The sequence below is a fragment of the Micromys minutus genome, assembly GCF_963924665.1.
Source record: "Micromys minutus genome assembly, chromosome: 13".
Taxonomy (NCBI): Eukaryota; Metazoa; Chordata; class Mammalia; order Rodentia; family Muridae; genus Micromys; species Micromys minutus.
The window spans coordinates 33,508,712-33,529,381 of NC_137982.1; the positions used below are offsets into that span (position 1 = coordinate 33,508,712).

Below are 20,670 nucleotides of genomic sequence, written 5' to 3' on the forward strand. Positions count from 1 at the left end.
GTTAGATGGTCTTTGGCTCTACAAACCAACAAGTAGTTTTTGAGGGCTCGCATGTCCTTTTGAGGTGCCGGCCTGTGTCTCTGTCTGAGACAGTAGCACACACAGCTGCTAGGAGCTAGTGCATTAGGAGGAAGGAGGAAGAGGAGGTGTTGGTTCTGGGGTGGCATTGGGTAGCAGACGTAGTCTGTAGGATTTTGCCAGGTGGGAGGGTGTACTTTCTGAAATAAGGGAGCACAACGAACAGAGGCTGGGAGGCATGCAAACAAGTCATGCCTGGGGGGTTGTTCAAGAACAGACGGTGCCTGGCATTTGGTAGAGTGACTAGAAGGAGGGAGCCAGATTGCTGAGGCCTTGCATGCCAGACCAAGAAGTGTGGACTTGCTCCTGCGAGCAAGTGGTAGCTGTCCAAGGCCTTTCAGCTGAGAGATGATGTACTCAGATCTGTGCTTGGGAGCAAAGCGTTGGCAGCGGTGGTATGGAGGACAGGAGGCTGGCATGGGGACAGATGGGTGGCAGGGCACTCTGTTGGGCTTTTTGAAGTAGGTCAGCTGAGAATGACAGGTAGGGCAGGAAGAGAACGGAGGTCCGCTTGAGTCCCTGTGAGTGTACACTTAAGACACAGCCCGTGGAGTTTCCATGAAGGGAAACAGACCCAAGGTCACCAGGGCCTTCTTAGAACAGGGCGTCCGAAAAGACTCTTAACAAACCCAGTTTTCAAGATGCAGCTTGGCTTGTCTTTTTCTGCAGTTCGTGAACTGGGCAGCATTGAGTCCACGGAGCAGACATGAACCCAGAGAAAGGCAGAACGGGACAGAGTCAGCAGGGACAACAAGTGCCACGGAGAGGTCAGGGTAGGGCCAGGCTGGCCCTTTCTTTTGTACGGTCATGTTTGCTGTGGCCGATAGGGCTGTGAGTCTTGTTTTATTGGAAAACTGTCCACTTGGGAATTTGAAGATGTATCCTTTCTAGAAAGGTTAGACTTTAGAAGAGCACACTTTATACTTCTTTCTTACTTACTTTTCCTGAAACACCCTTAACTGTTAAGAAATCCTGCCCTGTGTTTGGAGACAGAGTCTCACTGAAATTGGAGCCTGTGGATTTAGCTAGGCTGGAGGCCAATAAACTCCTGTGAAGCACCTCTGTCCCCCACAATCCTTAACTGAACCATCTCCCCAGCCTCTATTTCAGGAACTTGTGATAGCTTATTAAACCATATGGTGTTGATCTTTGGTTTAAAAAAAAATCACCAGGAAAATGATTTATTTTTAGCATCTTGTATGCATTTATATGGAATTTTGCCAAGGTTGTTCTTTTAAAAAAGTTACTTGGATTAACATTCAACAGTAGCAAGCCCTCAAAATTAGACTTGGCCTTGCCTCTTCAGTGGACTTTCAGAAAGAGATTTCTAGGAAATTAAGATTCCTGGTTTCCTTGCTTACACAAAAGAGGTTGAAGGCCTGATGTTGGCGGCACAGGCCTTGGATTTCAGCACTCGGGAGGCAGAAAAGGAAGTGGATCTCTGAGGACAGCCTGGTCTACATAGTAGGTCTACATTTTAAACCTGCTAGGGCTACATACATTGCGAGTCCATGTTTTAGGGGAAAAAAAAAAGTCGGAGGAGTTTTGGAATCTTGGAAAGTAGAAAGAATGAGGAATGTTATATATTCTGGGGTTGTTAAATTGCCCAGGATTGGCTTAGGTTGTTCCTGATTAAACAGAGTCTGGGCGTGAAACTCAGTGGTAGACTGTGGAGTGCTTGTCTAGCATGAAAAAAAAAAGCCCCTGAATTTGGTTCCCTGTCACAAGTCACTGGTTTCAGTCTCTTCCACATCCCCCTAAAGTAACAAAAAAGCACCCAGCTTTTTGAAATCTGAGTGTTAAAAGTCAGGCCACCACTTATACATTTGCTTATGTCCAGTGACATTCATTCCCTGCCCTCTCTGTCAAGTGCAGCTCTGCCAAGTTGAGGTTTTGAAGCCAAGTGACTGTGTAAGGCCCCAACCCAGTGCCCTGGTCCCATTGCCCTGGTCCCAGTGACCTGAGTCGATTATGCAGCTTCCTGGCTTGCTCTCTGGTGATCTGGGGTGTGGCTGCTTCTGAAAGTTGTTTTGGGAATGGAGTGTGGTGAAGTCCTAGACTTCAGCTTAATGGTGGGAGGCAGCCGAGGCCTGAGTGTGTCTGTCTCAGGACACTAAGGGTCTGTTACTCTGCCAGCAGTGGGTATAGGGCCGACTGTTGGTTTTCTTTGCCTGCCTCCTGAGATTCCCCAGCATTGGCAGGAAGTCTCTTGAGTTGTGTGTGGCTCTGGGTGCATAGAAATCGATGGTGGGTTTTGGAATCTTCGGGTTTTGTCTTTTGTCGGCATCTGGTTGCTCACAGTAATATTTGCTTCTTTGGTTCTCACAGCCAGCAAGTTTTGCGTTAATTCTTGCAGATTGAATTAACTTGTTCATTATTCTCATCTTGGGGAGGGGGAAGAGCCTTCTCGGACTGTCCACTTTGGGTAAATGTCATTACTACTTTGTGTCTCCATGATGGGGCTTCTCAGCTCCCAGCTCCTTAGTCACCATTCTGGCTGGTAGAGGACAGGCAGAAGCATTGGTTGCCTACTGTTCAGGCATGTAGATGCCAGTGGAGCGTCTACTACTTTGTGCCAGGCTTGGGGTCAAGTGCGTATTCCTTGATGTTTAACCAGCTCCTCACAGGGCCTTAGCATTCATTCTCACCCACTGTGCTCGTTTTGTAGATGACCCTGAACCATGGTCCCCACCTCCACCCCTGTGATACTAACTTTGTGTTCTTGTCCTATCTATTCCTGTCACAGGGTCCCCAGTGGGTGATCGCAGGGATTGCTCTGTCTGCAAAAGGGTTCCATTTGTAAATCCCCGCAGGTTCTGGTTCAATGTCTTGTAGTGAGTAGTAGGGGCCTATAGATGCTGTGGAGTTGGGGTGTGGGGAGACAGATCTGGGGCATGGGGAGAGCTGGGCTACTGTCGTTGCTTAAGATGCTGTGCCCTTTGGATTTTGAATAGCTCTCCCGAAAACCCTGGGTATTCTAAAGCATGTTTGTGGGGTGGGAGCTTATTACAAAATTTGTTCCTGTCTGTTTTGATGTCATTTCTAGATTGCTTTGGACTGACAATTGGGGGGGGGGTGGGGAATACAGTGTCTTTAGACTGCCCAAAATTGTGAGCTCACACTTATCTTCAGGACAAGTTCCTTACTTGTTCTTATAGTTACAAACTGTTTTTACAGTTCAAGTTTCAAAATACACAAAGGAACAGTAAAATTTAAGGAGTAATGATTGTGGAGTTTACACACACACACACAGAGAGAGAGAGAGAGAGAGAGAGAGAGAGAGAGAGAGAGAGAGAGAGACAAGACAGACAGACAGACAGACTTGGTTTCAAGTTTCCTCATCTGCTTAATGGCCTGGCAGATGCTTCTTAATATTAGAGTCTTAGTTTTTCTGTGTAGAAGGGGGATTATTGTACTCATGAGAACCAACATTTATGCAGGACACCAGGAAAAGGCTGTGCTCTTGTTGAAACCAACAGCATTGAGCTGTGTGAAAGTCTGGGAGCTACAAGGATGAAGACGTGACCTCTGCTTTGACAGAACGTCTGTGGGCAAGGCTGACACAGTTGGAGGTTAGGTGCCAAGACCTACGCTGAGGAGCAGAGTGCAGGAGAGGCTCCTCTCCCAGTTTGTTTCTCTGTTGCTGTGATAAACACCATGACCAAAGAGCAGCTTGAGGAGGAGAGGGCTTATTTCACTTTACAGGTTACAGCCACCATAGAGGGAAGCCAGAGCAGGAGCACAAGGGAAGAACTTGAAGCTGAAACCACAGAGGTGGGTGCTTACTGGCATGTCGCCAGATCCCCTTCAGCTACTTTAAAAAAAGTGTTTGCATCCTTTCTTCATAACAAAGAACACCTTTCACACAAAGCTTTGACCTCATACTAATGTGGTAATGTTCTGCAGGTGTCAGAGGACTAGGATGTAGCCAAACTTCATTGATGGTGCTGCTTTAACTGCAGGTCACAGTAGCCACACACCCCCATCTTGTTTTCTTTGTCCACGTTTATACGCACCTTTGAGTGGCTGTCTTAGTCAGGGTTTCTATTCCTGCACAAAACATCATGACCAAGAAGGAAGTTGGGGAGGAAGAGGTTTATTCAGCTTACACTTCCACATTGCTGTTCATCACCAGAGGACGTCAGGACTGGATGGAACCCAAGCAGGTCAGGAAGCAGGAGCTGATGCAGTGGCCACGGAGGGATGTCACTTACTGGCTTGCTTGCCCTGGCTTGCTAAGCTTGCTTTCTTATAGAACCCAGGTCTACCAGCCCAGGGAAGGCACCACCTACAATGAGCTGGGTCCTCCCCCTTGATCACTAGTTGAGAAAATACCTTACAGCTGGATCTCATGGAGGCATTTCCTCAACTGAGGCTCCTTTCTCTGTGATAACTCCAGCTTGTGTCAAGTTGACACAAAACCAGCCAGTACAGTGGCCCAGGTCACTACCTCCACCATCACAGACTATGACCATGCAGTGATCCACCTCACTAATGGGCTGTCCTACTATCAAATCAATGGCAAAATTCTCATTCACTTCTTTATGATGACTGTACACGGAACCTACCTGCCTAGTAATGGTGAATACCTGGGCTCTTCTACATCAATCAGCAATCTAGAAAATGCCCCAAAGACATGCTCACAGGCCAATCTGGTAAAAAAAAAAAAATTTCCCAACTAAGGGTCCCTTGGCCTAGGTGTGTCAAGTTGTCAACTAAGATTAGCCTTCACAGATGCGTTGTAGTCAAGCAATAGCATGAACAGTGGATGGAAATGTTTAGAGCTCTAATGAATTTGAGAGGGGTGTGTAGATTACAGGAGGAAGGTGGTTCTGAGATGGGAGCCCAGAGATCCTGATGTGTGAGTTTCGGTGGGCCTCATGGCCCTTGCTGAAGAACTGAGTTGATTCTATAGGTGGTGGAACTTCTGAAGGGCTTAAGGGGATGGAGTTGGTCAAATTTCCTTTCATGTAGTTTGGTAGGGAGGGAGAAGGGAGGCCAGGAAGGCAGTCAGACTCTTAAGATAGTATCTTGAACTTGGGAGGGAACGGGAAGCACAGAGGAGAAGATGAAATCAGTGATTGATTGATAGGTACACAGAAGGAAGAAGAAAGGATCTTTGTAGAGTACTGGTCAGGAGCTCACCGTAAATAATGGTGCAGAAGCGGAATAGACTCTTCTCTCGGGGAGCAGAAAAGTGGGGGTGTCCAGAGGCCTGTGGGGGTCTCGGGAGGGAAGTTGGATCTTGGCCAGTGAGGATCTAAGTAGAGTTCAGGAGAAGTTGGATGTTGGCCATAGGCTTTAGAAACAGTGGAAAGAAAAAGTCAGGGCTGGGAATGAGAGGACGGTTTGGATTAAGATACAGCACCTTGCATGAAGTGTTAGTAGTACTTACATGTAACCTTCTGGGTAAAGGGAAATGTAGAACTTACTAAGATTAATAAGACAGCCCGAATGTTAGGAGTCTGCCTTTGCAGGCCCCTTATACTGCATTTGTATTTTTAAAAAAGAGTTAGAGGAAATACTGTAAAGAAATGATTAATGTTGCACATTATCAGGTGAGCTGGAAACCAAGAGCACAACACAAAAATAACCCGTGCTGCAGTCTGTGATGTTATTATGCATAATTCTAGGTTACTTCATGCTCTGCCAATAATACTATTCACGGAGGGGGGAGGGGTTAGTTTCCACCTTTTACATATATTATTTTAGTCAGAATTAATCACGCCTCCATCTGTGCTCCCGGCAATTAAAATATTTTAAGAATTATAAATGTTAAATGATGCTCTGTAAGGCTTGGGGAAGGGGAGAAAGAATACCATTATGTGTTCAAGGTAGCGGCCATGATTTCCTTCCTTCCAAGCCTCTGTGGGTCTTTGGAATCACAGTTGAGGCCAAGTCTGAGTCTGGGTGACTTAGGGGTTTTTGTTTCAGAGGGAGACACAGATTCCCCAGGTGTTTGGATAGTTGATGGCGGTTTTGTGTGTGTGTGTGTGTGTGTGTGTGTGTGTGTGTGTCTTTGCTTGCCTTCCGTGCTTTTAGTTTTAGTCAGGTTGGTTTTGGCTTTGTTGCTCATCTCTCTAGATGCTTGGGGCCAGCATGGCCTCCTTGTCTTCAGAATCAGGGCATAGAGAAAGAGCTCTCAGCAGGTGCTCTGGAAAGAATAGATGCCCATTTTAGGCTTTGCAGCACATTATAAGGATAGAGATGGGAGCTATTTTGGGCAGTTTTCAGCCAAGAGGAGATTTAGGAAAACACTTATGTGTAAGATGCAGGACTCAAGTGTTCTCCTGACCTCTAGCCCAGCAGCCTTTGCATCGTCCTTGAAATCGGAACCTTCGGTAGCTTTTACTAAGGAAGGATGGTTCCGTAGGAAGAGTGAATGAACCAGGGTTTTGGTGTTTTTGAGAAGCTGAAGGGCTGTCTTGTGTTCTGGAGATGATGATCAGGAGTCATACCCCAGCAACATGTTTGACAAGCTGCATGACCTTGAACAGGTCACGTGGATCTGGGCCTTGCTGTCCCAGAGCAGTGTGACAGGTTGCACAGGTATAATGTATTTTTGAGCACCCATTTCCACAGAGCCACTGTAAGGTCAGGTGCTAAGAACTGTGTTAGTTATTTTTCCGTTGCTGTGATAGAAAGCCATGGCCAGTGCAACCTAAGGAAGGAATATTTAAGCTTATGGTTTCAGAGGGATTTAAGGCGTGGCGATGGCAGAGTAGGGTCATGGTGTCCGGAGCAGAAGACAGAGCTCACATCTGTAAACTGAAAGCTCAAGGCAGAGAGAGCAACTAGAAACAGCTTTAGAGCCTCAAGTTTAGACTCTCAAAGTCGAACTCCTGTAAATGTTGCTTCTGCTTCCTCAGATGATGGGATGTGATGAGAGGCATATCCAAGCTGTGCAAATACACAGCATTTCTTTTTCTTTTTTTTACTATCTTTAGGTCTAGGCCCAGAAGATTCTAGCCTCCATACAATCTAATCTTTCAAGCTGACTGATTCAGTCTGGCTTTTCTCGGCCTCTGAATGAATTGCTCTGCCTGGCCTCATACTAACTTTGGCAATGTGTTCTACTCTTCTAGCTCCTTCTCATTCTCTGGCTTGTTCTGTCTTCTCCTGTGTCCAGCTTGTTCTTTCTGTACAACCTGTCTCTGTAAAACTGTCTTGCTAAAACTGCCATACACACCATGAACTACCACTATCCCCCCATCCCCATTCTTAAATATCCTCTCTTTCCTGTGCTGTTCTCATGAGAGTTGGGTATATTCTATCTCTGACTCATTCTGTCAAATCTTTCTCTGGTTCATCACTTTGTCTGCCCCTCAATTAGATGTCACTTTTAAACATGGTTGCTTCCTTCTATAAACCAACCTTACCTATACTGTTAGAGATTAAAGGTGTGTACTAAGGGTATATCTGTATTCCAGCCAGATCATACTGTAATTTAGGGTATGTCTGCATTTCCCCTGGATCATATAGACCTAGAAGATCTTTGGATGTAATCCTTTGCCAGAGCAGCCATGTTGCTGGATTAAAATCTCTCTATAACCTCTAGTGACATACTTTTTCAGCAAGGTCACACTTTCTAAACCTTCCCAAACAACATCACCCACTGCAGACCATGTGTTCAAATCACCAGCCTATAGGGAGCATCCTCACCAGAATCACGGTAGCTGGAGAGCTTTTCAGGTGGGACCTGGCATGTGGATGGTGCTCACTGAATGCTGGTGAAAAGCAATGTTGATTAAAAAGAATCCCCATTTTAGTAAGGGTGATGGGGGCATGAGATAGGGACTTGAGAACTATCTTCCAGTGTTGGGAGGACAGTTGGGGACAGAGCTGCAGGCAACCTGTCAATGTATTTATGTAGGTCATTAGAATGGAGATTCTGGTTCAAGTTTATGCAGATGAGATAATTGTATGAGTGCACACATGTCTATATATCATGTAAATGGTTACCACATTATTTATTATCGAAAATATCGAAAAAAGACAGGGAACTTGTTCCTTTCAGAAGAAGCACGGATGACCATGTCATACTTACAGTACGTTCTACTATCATAGTCACCAAACTATTTCACCAGTAGTATGACGGGCTAATCTTGGGAAGAGGGGCCTTCAGTTGAGTAATTTGCCTTGTATTAGATGGGTCTGTGGGCATTTTCTTGATTGCTAATTGATGTAGGAGGGTCCAGCCATCCCTGGGCAGGTGGGCTGGGCTTGGTATTATCAAGGGTTTTCTGAGTATGCGCTTGGAGGATTGTGGGTAAGCAGCGTTCCTCCGCCTCCCTCCACAATGGACTGACTATGTGGGGAAGTGTGAGTGAAGTCAACCCTTTCCTCACAAGAGTTGCTTTTGGTGAGTGCTTTATCTCAGGGACAGCAGCAACCAAGCTAGAAAGAGTACCAGCTCTGAGCAGGGGGCAGTGAATGAAAATGAGGGTGTGGCCACTCCTAGGTATGGTTGAGGAGGTTTGTACTGTAGATATGAAGGGGGAGTTCAGCCAGAGGCATCTGGAAGAGTCCAGTCTGAACCCGGCTGTGAGAGGTGATGAGGGTGGGGGTGGGGGAGTAGGGGGAGGGGATGCGGGTGGGGGGAGAGTTAGGGGGAGAGGAACGAGCAGCACAAAAAGAACTGTGAGAGCACATGCCCAAATGGCAGGTTTTTATAGGACTCAGAAGCTGGGGGAAGAGGCTTGGGGTAGGGACAGTGTGTAAAGCGCTATGAGAAGCCACAGGTTCCCAGTAGCCTGGCCACCAGCCTGTGCTTTGCTCTGTTAAATAGGCATTACAGTTAGTCATTGGACTGAGTCTCTTTGGGACCTGACAGGAGGAAGCTCAGTGGGGTGACGGGGCAAGTGTCCTCTGTGTCCTGTTGAGGTGAAAGCAGCCCGCAGCTTGTTCCATGCGGGTATCCCTCCCTCCATCCACCATTGTCCTTTCTGTGGCACAGAGGCTGGCTATCACCAGCATTTGAAATTCCTAGTATTTACCTTGATTCCTTCAAGAGGGACAGACACTTTCACAAACTTTTATTGTAGTGTTGTAATTGTTTTATTGTTACTGTGGTGGTTTGACTAGGAATGACTCCCCCCCTACTCCAGACTCACTTGGTTGAATGCTTGGCCCTTTGGAAGTGGCTCTGTTAGGAGGTGTGGTCTTGTTTGATTAGGTGTATCACTCCATACTTGCTGGAGGAAGTGTGTCACTGCAGAGGCCGGCTTTGAGGTCGAATATGCTCAAGCTCGGCCTAGTGTGGGTGTCTTCTTCTGCCTTCGGATCAGGATGTAGAACTCTCAGCTCCTTCTCCAGCACCTTGTTTCTACCTACATGTTGCCATGCTTCTCTCTGTGATGATAATGGTCTAACCCTCAGAACTGTAAGCCAGCCCCAATTAAATGTTTATAAGGGTTGCCGTGGTTATGATGTCTCTTCAACATTGAAACCCTAAGACTATTAATGTTTTTAATCACTAACAGTGACTAATTTATAAATTACTCTTTATTATAGGGTGTGTGAGTGTGTGGGTGGGTGTGCACATACACACAGGTAGGCTTTGGTACTGAGGTTTTTGGCATTTGTTAGGATGTATCCTTTGGAGACGAGCGTTTATTTTATATATATTTCAGAAAATTATTTTAATAGTTACAAAACAGTTTACTTTTTACGGAATCAGGATAAAATAGCAGCTGATTATTTTATGAGAATTAGATTTGAGGTCTTGGCTAAATGAGGCCGAATCAAATCAATCAAAGGCACTGGCCTGCTGCCTCAGAGACCACCCTTGGGAGCTGGGCCTGCTTATACCTGTCATGCTTAGGTGATGAGATGACCAGGTCTAAAAAAACCAAAAAAAAAAAAAAAAAACAAAACAAAACCCAAAGCCCCAAAACAAAACCTCTTTCTACTCATGTTCTGGAGGCTTGAAGTGAATTTGGCATCGTGAATTTGGCATCGTGAATTTGGCGTCGTTCACTGATCGCCTTCCAGTGCCTGCCATTTACCACTTCTTTGACATTTAGTCCTGACTGCATTCATTTTAACTCTGTCTGCTCTTTTCTAAGTTGCTTTAATAACCTTAAGTCACATCCCGGTCCTTCTCTCTCTTCTCGGAGACGTCTTACTAGTGCTGGGGTCTGGGCTAAACAGTTCTTTATAGCTGTCCCTACCGACATGAGCCAATGGCAAAGCCTCACGAAGCTTGTTTACGGGTGTGGCTGCCATCGATCCCCCACCCCTCTGCAGAGGAAGCTGCTGGCACTGTTCTGTCATCAGCTGCCCTCAGCACCTGGAGTAATTGTGGGACCTCGGTGTACTGTTCACAGCACACATGGCCACTGGGCGCCGCCATGTTGGACAGGGAGTTTTATGAAACAACATGGCATTTATTTATATTTTTCAAAGTATGCATTACATACCTCATATTTCTTTAATTTTTTTCTGTGGCTGAGGGCGTGTGTGTGTGGTTACGTGAGTGCCACAGAATGCATGTGGGCCAGGGGATGACCTGTTTGGGTTAGTTCCTTCCACCACATGGGTCTTGGGGACCAAACTCAAATTGTCAGGCTTAGCAGCGGGAGCCTTCATCTGTGGAGCCTTTTCACCAGCTCTTGAATTACATGTATTTTTACACACACACACACATACACACACACACACACACACACACACACACACACACACACACACACTATGCCAAGGTCATGCCCATCACACAGAGAATCTGGATCATATTAGGTTGATAGAATTACACAGTTTTTCTTTTAAAAATGACCTTTGTACTGATTGTCACTAGTTATATAGTCTATAATTCTATGGTTTAATAAGGACAAAACAGTTTCCTCAGTCTTAAAAAAGTGACCTTAGACAGGAATGGTGGTGGCACACCCTTTAGTCTCAGTAGCCAGTAGGCAGAGGCAGGGGGATCTCTGAGTTGGAGGCCAGACAGGGCACCTAGTGAGACTCTGCCTCAAGACCAACAAAACCTCTTCTTCCTAAGTTTTGTCTTAAAATTTCTTATTAAGAATTTTAAACATTAATTTTCCAAATCCTCTTTAGAGTTGTCTCTTTGTCCTCAATTGCAGTGTGGATACAGGGTGCTCATCTGTGTCTGATGATGCTCAGGGGTGTCTGTAATACGTGCACGAAGGTGTAGGGGAGAGAACCTGGCTTCTCTTCACCTTCTTAGATTCTTGGGTTGGGCTACAAGTCAACACAGAACAGATTAGGGAAAATCCTTATGTTTACAGGCATAGGATTCTGTATCACAAAGCAAGAGAGATTCATCATTGAAGCTTACTGGCAAAATAGGCATGGGGGGCTTCCAGTGGGTGGGGGAGGTTGCCTCAGGGCGAATGGAGAATGCCTTCTAATGCAGGTAAGCCTCGGATACAATGACAGCACTTGGGAGCAGCTTTCTTACTAATGCCTCTTTTCTGGTTAGATGCCCATTCATTTACAGAAGGGCAGCTTCTCAGAATGATGCGCTCGGAGTGTGTGCAGAGGTACCATGGTCCCCTGCAAGCCGTATTTTCGGTGTCACATCCAGAGCGCAACAGTAGTATCACTCTCAGTAACTTAACGGATGTGTAAAAGATGACGTCATTCCAATGTGACAAGCTTTCCCACGGGCACAGGCGGAGCAAACACCACACAGAGCTTCTGTTAACCAGAGAGCCTGTTTCAGAGATTGTCAGCTGGTGAAACCGGGCATAACCTTTCTTATTTTATGGCTTGTAGATTGAATAATTATTTTAATTATTTTTGCAATTAACTGAGGAGTCTTTATTGGGGTATGGGAGAGGTAGGTGGGGAGGTTGGGAGGGATCATGGCACTGAGAATGCAGATTGGGTCAGTCAGTCCCCCTGGAGAGCAACCCAGATGTCCATGTCTTTGTTCGGTACATGGCCTTGTAGAGTTCAGTCCGGCTTGGAATTTATCATCCACCTGCCTCAGTCTCACAGATGTTGTCTTTAGTGCTTTGGGAATGGGGAATATGGTTTTCGGTTGGTTGTATTTTGATTTTTGAAACAGGGTATGCTCATTTTTTTTGAACTATTCTTTTGTGAAACAAAGGCTGGCCTTAAACTCCCGATCCCTCCCGCATCTTCCTCTTGCATTTAGGGATTACAGATATGTGCTGCCATGTTTGCCTGTGCTTTAGATGTTTAACCTTGAGATTTTGGTATTGTGTATGACTTACATCTGGGAAAAAAAAATGACTGCCATGTGAGAAAGGACTCGGTCCGATTGATGACTTTCGAAGCTTTATTTATTTCTACCTCAGTGTACACGCCCCTGTGAGTATGGGTGTGCCAAGGACATGTGGGAAGCCAGATTTCTTGGAACTGCAGTTACCAGCACTTGTGAGCTGCCTTCTGAGTGCTGAGGAGTATTGAACCCAAAGCTGTGAGTGGTTATTTACTGGCTAGTCCCTGTCTCGATGTCTCGATGGGTGTGAGGACTGAAAGAAATGTCACGTGTGATACACCCTGCTTTGTCTAGCTCAGTGGTTAGCACATACCAATTCTTTCCAAGCCCTCACAGCTGGGATAATTTCCCTGTGTTGGTAGCCCCCAGTATGTGTGTGTGTGTGTGTGTGTGAGACATGGTTGGCCTTTATTTTTGTCTAGCCCTGGGTGATCTGGGGCTAGAGGTAGCAGTCTGCTGGGCTCAGTGTTACACATTGGAAACAACTGGAAAGTGGGCCTTGGGCTTTACTCCCATTAGGCCTTTAGTAGAACGGAAGATTACTATGGATTGGGGTACTTTGTGTTACAGAGCTCTTTCTGTAGGGGTGGGGTATAAATTCCAGTGTAAAAAATTTTAATCCCAGTATCAGCCACTTGAGCTTTATTGGGTCTGCAGGAGGCAGGTTACCCACACAGTAATCCCCTCTCCCTTCTCAGGGCATTTAGAAGGCAGGTGAAGGGCTCCCTATCCGTGCTAGGCCTGTGTCTTCTTTAGGTTCTCATGGAGTGGATAATGAGACATCTTCTGGGGCGGGGGGATGCTTCCCTTCCCTGCCTTCGTTAATCTTTCCTGTCCTTTAAACTTCATATTTCTTAGGACATGCTCTAGGCAGCCCCCATGTCTACCCTTGCTCGCTGTAGGAAACAACATTGCACCCATGTCCTGCCTCTGAGGGACAGTGGACCTCGGGGCGTGTCCATTGGACCTTTGTTCTTTGTTCCCCTGCCCCTGCCTTGCCCTGGAAGCTGATCCAAGTTTAGTACATAGCTGCCAATCCTAGTTTTCTCTCTTTCTCTCTGAGACAGATTCTCTCTCTCTAGTCCCAACATGCTTAGAACTTGCTCCACAGAGCAGGCTGGCCTCAAACTCTCAGAGATCCGCCTGCCACTGCCTCCTGGACGCTGGGCTTGAAGGCTTGCAACGCCGGGCTGGTTTTCTTCTTTGCTGAGATCAATGCTTGGTGTCTTGGAGGAATCTCCTGTATAGTTTCCCACATGGCACACAGGCGTCTTAATTTTAATTTAAGGACAAGGGAAAAAGAGGAGGTTAAAAATAACTTGGTATGTGCCCTTCACTGTTTTTCTTTTCAGACATATGCTAAATGGCATGCTATTCCTTTTTTGTTATTTAGCTACTTAATTTTCTTTTGTACATAAGTGTGGTATATTTTTATCGCGTAGCAATATGTATTCAAATGATTCCCAACCATCAAGTATAATTTGCTCTTTAGTCTGTTAGGAGTCACATTAAATTTATAACTTTTATTACTGAATTTTAGGTATTGTGATAAAAATCATACTTCAAGTCTCGATGATTGTCTTCCAACCATTAAACTTCATCAGATTAGTATAAAACGACTAAATCTGTTTAGCCTGTTTATCTTTTTAATAATCTGAGCAACCTCTGTGTTCCAGAACAAAGCTAGGTGCCAGGTGAGCCCCTCAGGTCTGAGTCATAGCATTAAGGGTAAAGCAGAACATGTCTATACAGCATTTTGGTCAAATTAGGCATGGGAGAATTGAGTAGATTCAGATTAGACACCAGGCAGTAGTGTGTGTGTGTGTGTGTGTGTAGATATAGACTGTAATGGAAGAATCTAGCTGTGTTATTGTATGAGAGTGACACTGAAGATTTGGGACACATGGCCTAGGGACGCAGTTCACTTTAAAGAATGGCATTTCAGGCTGGAGAGATGGCTCAGCGGTAAAGAGCACTGATTGCTCTTCCAGAGGTCCTGAGTTCAATTCCCAGCAACCACATGGTGGCTCACAACCATCTGTAATGGGGTCCAAAACCCTTTTCTGGTGTGTCTAAAGAGAGCGACAGTGTATGTACTCACATACATAAAATAAATAAATAAATATAAGAAAAAATAAAGATTGGTATTTCGAGCATAAATCTGAAGTCAAAAAGAAAGGTAAACACATTGCACTGTAGTTGGCAGTCTCTCCATTGTGTTGTACACAGGGCTTTAGATGGTGTGATGTGAGCAAGGGGGAAGGCTGGGATGTTGAAGAGCCAGGTGTGGACTTGGGTTCAGGTAAATACTGATCACAGAGTTGGTAAGTAAATGTGTGTACACGGGCTGGTGCACACACAGGAGGATAGGGCCTCACAGTCTTGACACTCTGTCAGTAATAAGCACACCCGTGCCTTCACTCCACGGTGCCATTCTCCAGTGAGTGGACTCCTTGGGAAGCATAATTATAGACCTGGAGCATCTTGTGTGGCCAGAAAATGAGGAAGTGCTCCGAAAAAAACAAAGGATGTGGGCATGTTGAAGGGAGGAAGGAGCCAACCTCAAGGAGCTCTTAACAGTCAGAGCTAACTTTAGCAACAAAATAAATAGTGTGGTACTGCATAATAATCCAAAGCATAATATATGTATTCACATGACATGGATTTATGCTAAGTCAGGAAACAGCTTTCTTAGAGGAGAATTTCAAATACTTGTTGCAGAGACCCTTTTCTTCAGGAACCTAAGGCTGAAGTTCTTACCGTATTCCCTCCCGCTCACTGAGGCTAGACTGAAGCAGAGGTTTGTGAGTATCTAAAGGGTAGAGGAGGGCAAGGGAAACATACGTTTACAGCAGCTGCCAAGCCAAGCAGACAAGTCTAACCTGGGGTTTAGCCATCCTGTGACAGCATGGGCATACAGTGATTGCAGAACCTTAACCTGCTGTCTCCCCAAACCCACAGCCCACTACGGTCATTAAAAAAACTGCCAGACACATCCATTCCTTTGCACTGTGTTGAGCTTGCTGAGGAGTCTCCATGAACTAGGCTTACCCTTCTGGGCTGAAGAAATGTCTCGACAAGACGTTATCATTGAGGTGAAATGGCTGCAGACGTGTACAGGGAGGACCGAGGGTTTTCATCCCTTCGTGACAGCAGAATCACATGAGATGGTGGTCATGCATGGAAACAGCATCGAGTTAGAAGCCTGGGAAAGAGTCTAAACAATAGCTTGGAGTTCAGCAGAGGGTCTACATCCCTCCCCAAAGGGCATCATTGACTACGGATTGATGCACATTTTCATATGAAACACTTTTGCTAAATAAACTCTTGTTATATTGGGGAAAGAAAAGACCAGATCAACCCCATTGAGGAACATTTTACAAAAATCCCAACCAATACTCCTTGACACTGTTAAGGTCATGAAAAAAGACAAGGAAATAAAAACTCCAAGATATCAGAGATCAAGGAAGGCAGAGAGAGGGCAAGTAGTTACATCTCAGGACCCTGGACCAGGAGCCTAGAACAGAAGGATTTGTGGACAACCAGAGTATTCCAGATGACGTCTGATGATTACAGATGATTAAATACTCACCCCCACCGTCTCCTTCTGAGAACATTCCAATGATGGGAAACAGGAAATGGAGAGATAGAGATGACTCATCCATGTTCTACAACAACAACAAAAAAGAGATTTTACCCTCTTGACTTACGGTGTACCAGCCCATCAATCCACCTTACTTTAGAAAGTACTTAAGTTGCAAACATCAGTGCATACGCCTCCCCTACTACCACCCAGCCTGCTTAAAGAATAATTTCTTCCATAAAATGTTTTTATTAGTACATATTAATTATACATAATAGTGGGTTTCATTATGAGAGTGCCATCGTAATGAAATGTATTCTGTCTCATCCAGCTCCCATTTTGTTCCCCTCCCAATACCACTAGTTCCCTTTCTCTCTAGCCTCCCAAGATGACTGGTTATTCAGGAGGTTCCAGGCACTTCATGGTTGTCACTACATCTGTGGCTGTGCCCTGTGGAAGGCGGAGGATGGAGAGTTGAGAGGGTGTAGGTTTTGTCGCTGAGCCCGAAGAGTAATGAAAACTCCGTGCTCACCTGAGCATGTTTGACTGACATGGAGCTATACCTGTGAACACTAGGATGTTACAGGGTCTGTGAATGTCCAGAGGAGATCAAGGAGGCAGAGGGCAAGTAGCTACAACGCGGGACCCTGGACCAGGAACCTAGAACAGAGGGCATTAGTGGAAAACCAGAGTATCCCAGATGATGTCTGATGATTACAGATGATTAAATACTCACCCCCACTGTCTCCTTCTGAGAGCATTCAGTGATGGGAAACAGGAAATGGAGAGTCAGAGACGACTCCTCATCTGCATTCTACAATTTGACTTACTACATACCTGCCCATCAGTTGGCTCTTACATACATAGAATGGGAGCTGAGGCAGTAGGATGCCCCAGTTAGAATGTGTTGCACTACAGCATTTAACTGAGGAGAGCCTGAGGCCTCACTGTACCCTTCTTCCCTTCTCTGGGGTCTCCCGAGGAAACAAGATGCCAGGGAGAGCCGATTTAGCTCTGGAAGGGGGCAGGAGGAACCATCAGAGACTGCAATTATACAGAAAGGACAGCAGTCACTCCCAAAGCCCACAGAGCTGGGGCTGTGCCCAGAGGGTGGCCTTCCAGCTGCCCACAGTGGCCCTATTCAGTTTGGATGCATAATGATTTTAAAACTAATCAGGAACCAAAGCCCGAGGCTGGAGACAAACACAAATATCTTGTTGACCGAGCAAACATCTAGGTTTGGTCAGATAGGAAGTTACTGAGGAAGGTCAGGGTGATGTAATGGTATGTGTTGTGCTTTCATCCTTAAACAGATGGGCCCCTCGCGTACCATCTGCAGCTCCCTGGGCCCTTTGAAATCATTTCCTATAAATGAAATTGTCATAAGTCACCATTGAGAGTTTGGTGTGGTAGGCATAACCAGAAGTAGAGCTAGACAGAGGAAGGAAATTTCCACTGCACTAACTTCCTCCCTGTGCCTTATAAACAGCCCTGAGATGGCTTGTGCTCAGCTTTCTTGTATAGTATGTGGAGTGATCCAGTTGTCACTCAAAGTAAACATCTCTTTTTTCCTCTCAGGCTTGCACAACTGTCCTGACCTTACCTAAGCCAGCGTCAGCTGGGCATCCTTTATAAGCTGTTTTGCTATTTTCAGTTTTTTGTTTGTGTTGAGGAAGTAATGTTTTTGTTTCTGTCTTTTTTTAAAATTTTTCCTCTCTCTATCAAAGGAATAGATTTGTTCTGGGAAGGCAAGGGCAGGAGATGTTTCCTAATCTAATTCAGGGAAGGAAAATGTACAGCATCTCCTAGGAGTGGTTGGTTTATGAGTCTTAATTGAAATTTTAAATAAACCATCCCAATAAACCATTTCAGAGCTGAAAGCGGAGCCGGCGGTACACACTGGTTTATTTATGGAACAGTTATTGGCACCCTGTGCCAGGCATAGCTCTGTGCCCTGGTAGAGAGACACAATCAGGGAAATAGGTGTTTTGGGGGGAGCACAGTGGGTTAGAGGCAGGGGGAGGGGTCAGGATGGGCTTCTTGGAGGAGATGGGTTTTGTGGAGCATCTCAAGGGAGTGTGTAGGTGAGGGAGGGGCTTGGTTTGGCAGAGGGAGACACCTGAAGGGACCTGGCAACCAGCCCAGCAGGAGCCCAGGCAGACTTGATGTACTTATCTAAGTGGGGATAGATAGGGATGCCCAATGGTCAAGACCTGGAAGCAGGCTGAGGGTCTTAGGAAAAGTTGGTTTAGAATCAAAGCAGAAAGTTTGGGATGGTGCCTGTGGCTGGATCCTGGTGAGGAACAGAGAGGCAGAGAGGTGGGGCTTTGGTATCAAACCTGCTGGGTTTGCACTTCTGGGTGGAGTGGGGGGAGGGAACAAGTGTGGAACAGTTGTTGAGGGCAATTGAAGGGGACCTTTATTTAGTCTTTTGAGGGACTTTCCGAGAATTCCAGGGCTCTGGCGTTTCAGGGCTGCACACCTTCTCTCTGAGGGTTCTTTGGCTTGAGATGTTGAGAAGCTGAGTTCTGGTCTGAGCCCCACCTTGTGACCAGCAGAATGAGCAAGCAAAGGCCGGGGGGACTGAGGTGGATGACTGGACAGTCTGGGAGGTCTGGTGTTGATGATCAGAACACACTGAGGGCCACCAAAGAGCCAGACTTTGTGAGAGGGACTCTGTGTCCACTGGAAGGACTGGAACTTGTGGGAAGCACAAGCTTGGAATGACACTGTTTCTGTTGACAGTGCGGGGTGCCTGGTGACAGAGTACAGACTGGGAGCTGGGGGTGGGTGTGATGAATGACAGTCGCCATGACAGTGTGCTGGACACAGCTCTAAGTGCTTTCAGGTGTTGGGTAGGTCAACAGCACCATGAATGGTTTATCCCCATCTACAGATGAGGCATGGTGACCCAGGGAGGGGACAAAACTTCTCCAGGTTACATGGTCCAAAAATGGAGTTGGGATTCTAATCCAGATTGTCCTCTGTGCTCTTGTCCCTTGTAGGAGCTGACTGTTGGGCACAAACGTACAGGAAAAGGACAGGAGAGAGAACTGAGACGTAAGAACCACCGTACCGCGTTTCCTCCGTGAATGAGAAGATACCAGAGATAGGTAGGTGTCAGCTCGAACTGGGGTAGAGGGTGATGTGACCATGCATAGGGGAGCACCCAACACCCAAGGAGGAGCAGTTTTCACATGAGGGGAGGTGGGATGAAGAAGTTCTGTTTGTCCAGGCCTGAGTTTGCGCTGGTGCTTCCTTAGCTGACCAGGAGAGTTCATGTTCAGAGAACAGGGTTCCAGTGGCCAGGGGAAGAGTTCTGTTCAGACATTGCTGGCAGGGATGGCCAAGAACCATGTGGGTGTGGATTCTTGACACTCAACTCACTGTGGGCTTATTAATGGTAAAATTTGTTGGTGCCTTACCATCATAAAAAGTAGGATAGTGGAGGAAGGGAGTAATAGTCATCACCAGTCACAAAACCTTTTCCTTTGCAAAGTGGGCCCTTAGCAGATCTGAGAATGAAAGCTCCTTTTGCTTTGCTTTCATCTAATCCTTATTTTGAGGGCTAAGGTCAGCATTGCTCTACAGATGAAAGACCCTGACTCTAGGGGATGAGACAACTCGCCTGAGGTTACACATTTAGAAAGTGTGACCATTGCAGCCTCCTGCCCCTGCTCAGAGCTGAAAAGCAAAAGGTTCTGGAAACTGTGTGTGTGTGTGTGGGGGGGGGAGTTGTTAGTAGAGGTAAGAAGAGATAAGAAGAATGCCTAATGGGGACAGGAAGGTGGGACCACATGGGTCAAAGTGTGATGGCACAGCCCGGCCTTCAATGTCTTGACCAGCTGTAGTAGAAGCATCAGAGAGTCCAGGAGTGCATGCAGGGTGATGGAGGGGCAGTGGGAATGTGGGAGTCTGTGCTACCTGCAGATCCCAAGTTGCTAGGGGTTTCCTCTCAGACTGGTACCTGTGGCTGGGCAGGATGGATCTAAGCACTGTGCTAATAAGCAGCTTAACCTGTCCCCGTTTTTTCCATGCTTCTCCTTCCGGCCACCTTTCCTGGGGGCAACTGTGGACCTGCCCAGCTGTGGAGTCTGCATGGATGGATGGATGCATGAATGTAGAGAGGAAGAGGAGGAGGAGGAGGAGGCCTGAAGATTTGAGTGTGAGGGCAGATCATGGCCAGCCAGCCCAGTTTGCATGGACAAATCGAGATGTCTCGCCCTTTTTGGCAGAATACTGTGAAATGGATCTAATAGGGATAGAATAGTTACCAGCTCCTTGTGAACACTTTGGAGGTTGTAACCCGAAGTGACTGAGGCATGTCCAGTCTTCAGTGGTGGTCCACGCTGTTTGGGATTCCCCCTGGTATAGGTGCAAGCTTGTCTTCTCAGGTACTGGGATTTAGGGAGGTGTTTATGTTGATACCTAATCTGTTTATGAGGGATGTATTCCCTGGAGAGTTGCTCCTCTGATTTACCCTCATACATATTCTTGGGACCCAGCAGGAGTCATTTATCCTCCTGGTTGGAGGTTTTTAAAAATTCAGTGCTGGGGGTGGGGGGGGTCACTGTCCTGTGAAACAATGGTGACTGTAGCAAACAAAGTCTGTGGTTATATAATCATTTTGAATAAATGAGAGGATGGCTCATGGCAGGTCCTGCAAGGGCAGCCTGGAGATGAACAGAGAACAGCCTCGTGCGTGAGGGATCAAGTTGCACTGCAGTTGAATTCTGCAGCTGTCCGGTTCTCCGCAGTACAGTAGTCAGCTGTAACCTCCAGGTGTAGCCAGACT

General features: G+C 46.3%; 1 protein-coding gene across 1 annotated transcript in view; it reads left to right on the forward strand.

Moving 5' to 3' along the window:
* The window catches only part of TANC1 (tetratricopeptide repeat, ankyrin repeat and coiled-coil containing 1), a 221,004-nt gene that overhangs the window by 16,786 nt on the left and 183,548 nt on the right, over window positions 1-20,670 (forward strand). The window contains exon 2 of the mRNA XM_080927145.1: window positions 18,881-18,988. The gene's annotated coding sequence lies outside the window, so the exon portion shown is untranslated. The remainder of the gene's footprint in view (window positions 1-18,880; window positions 18,989-20,670) is intronic.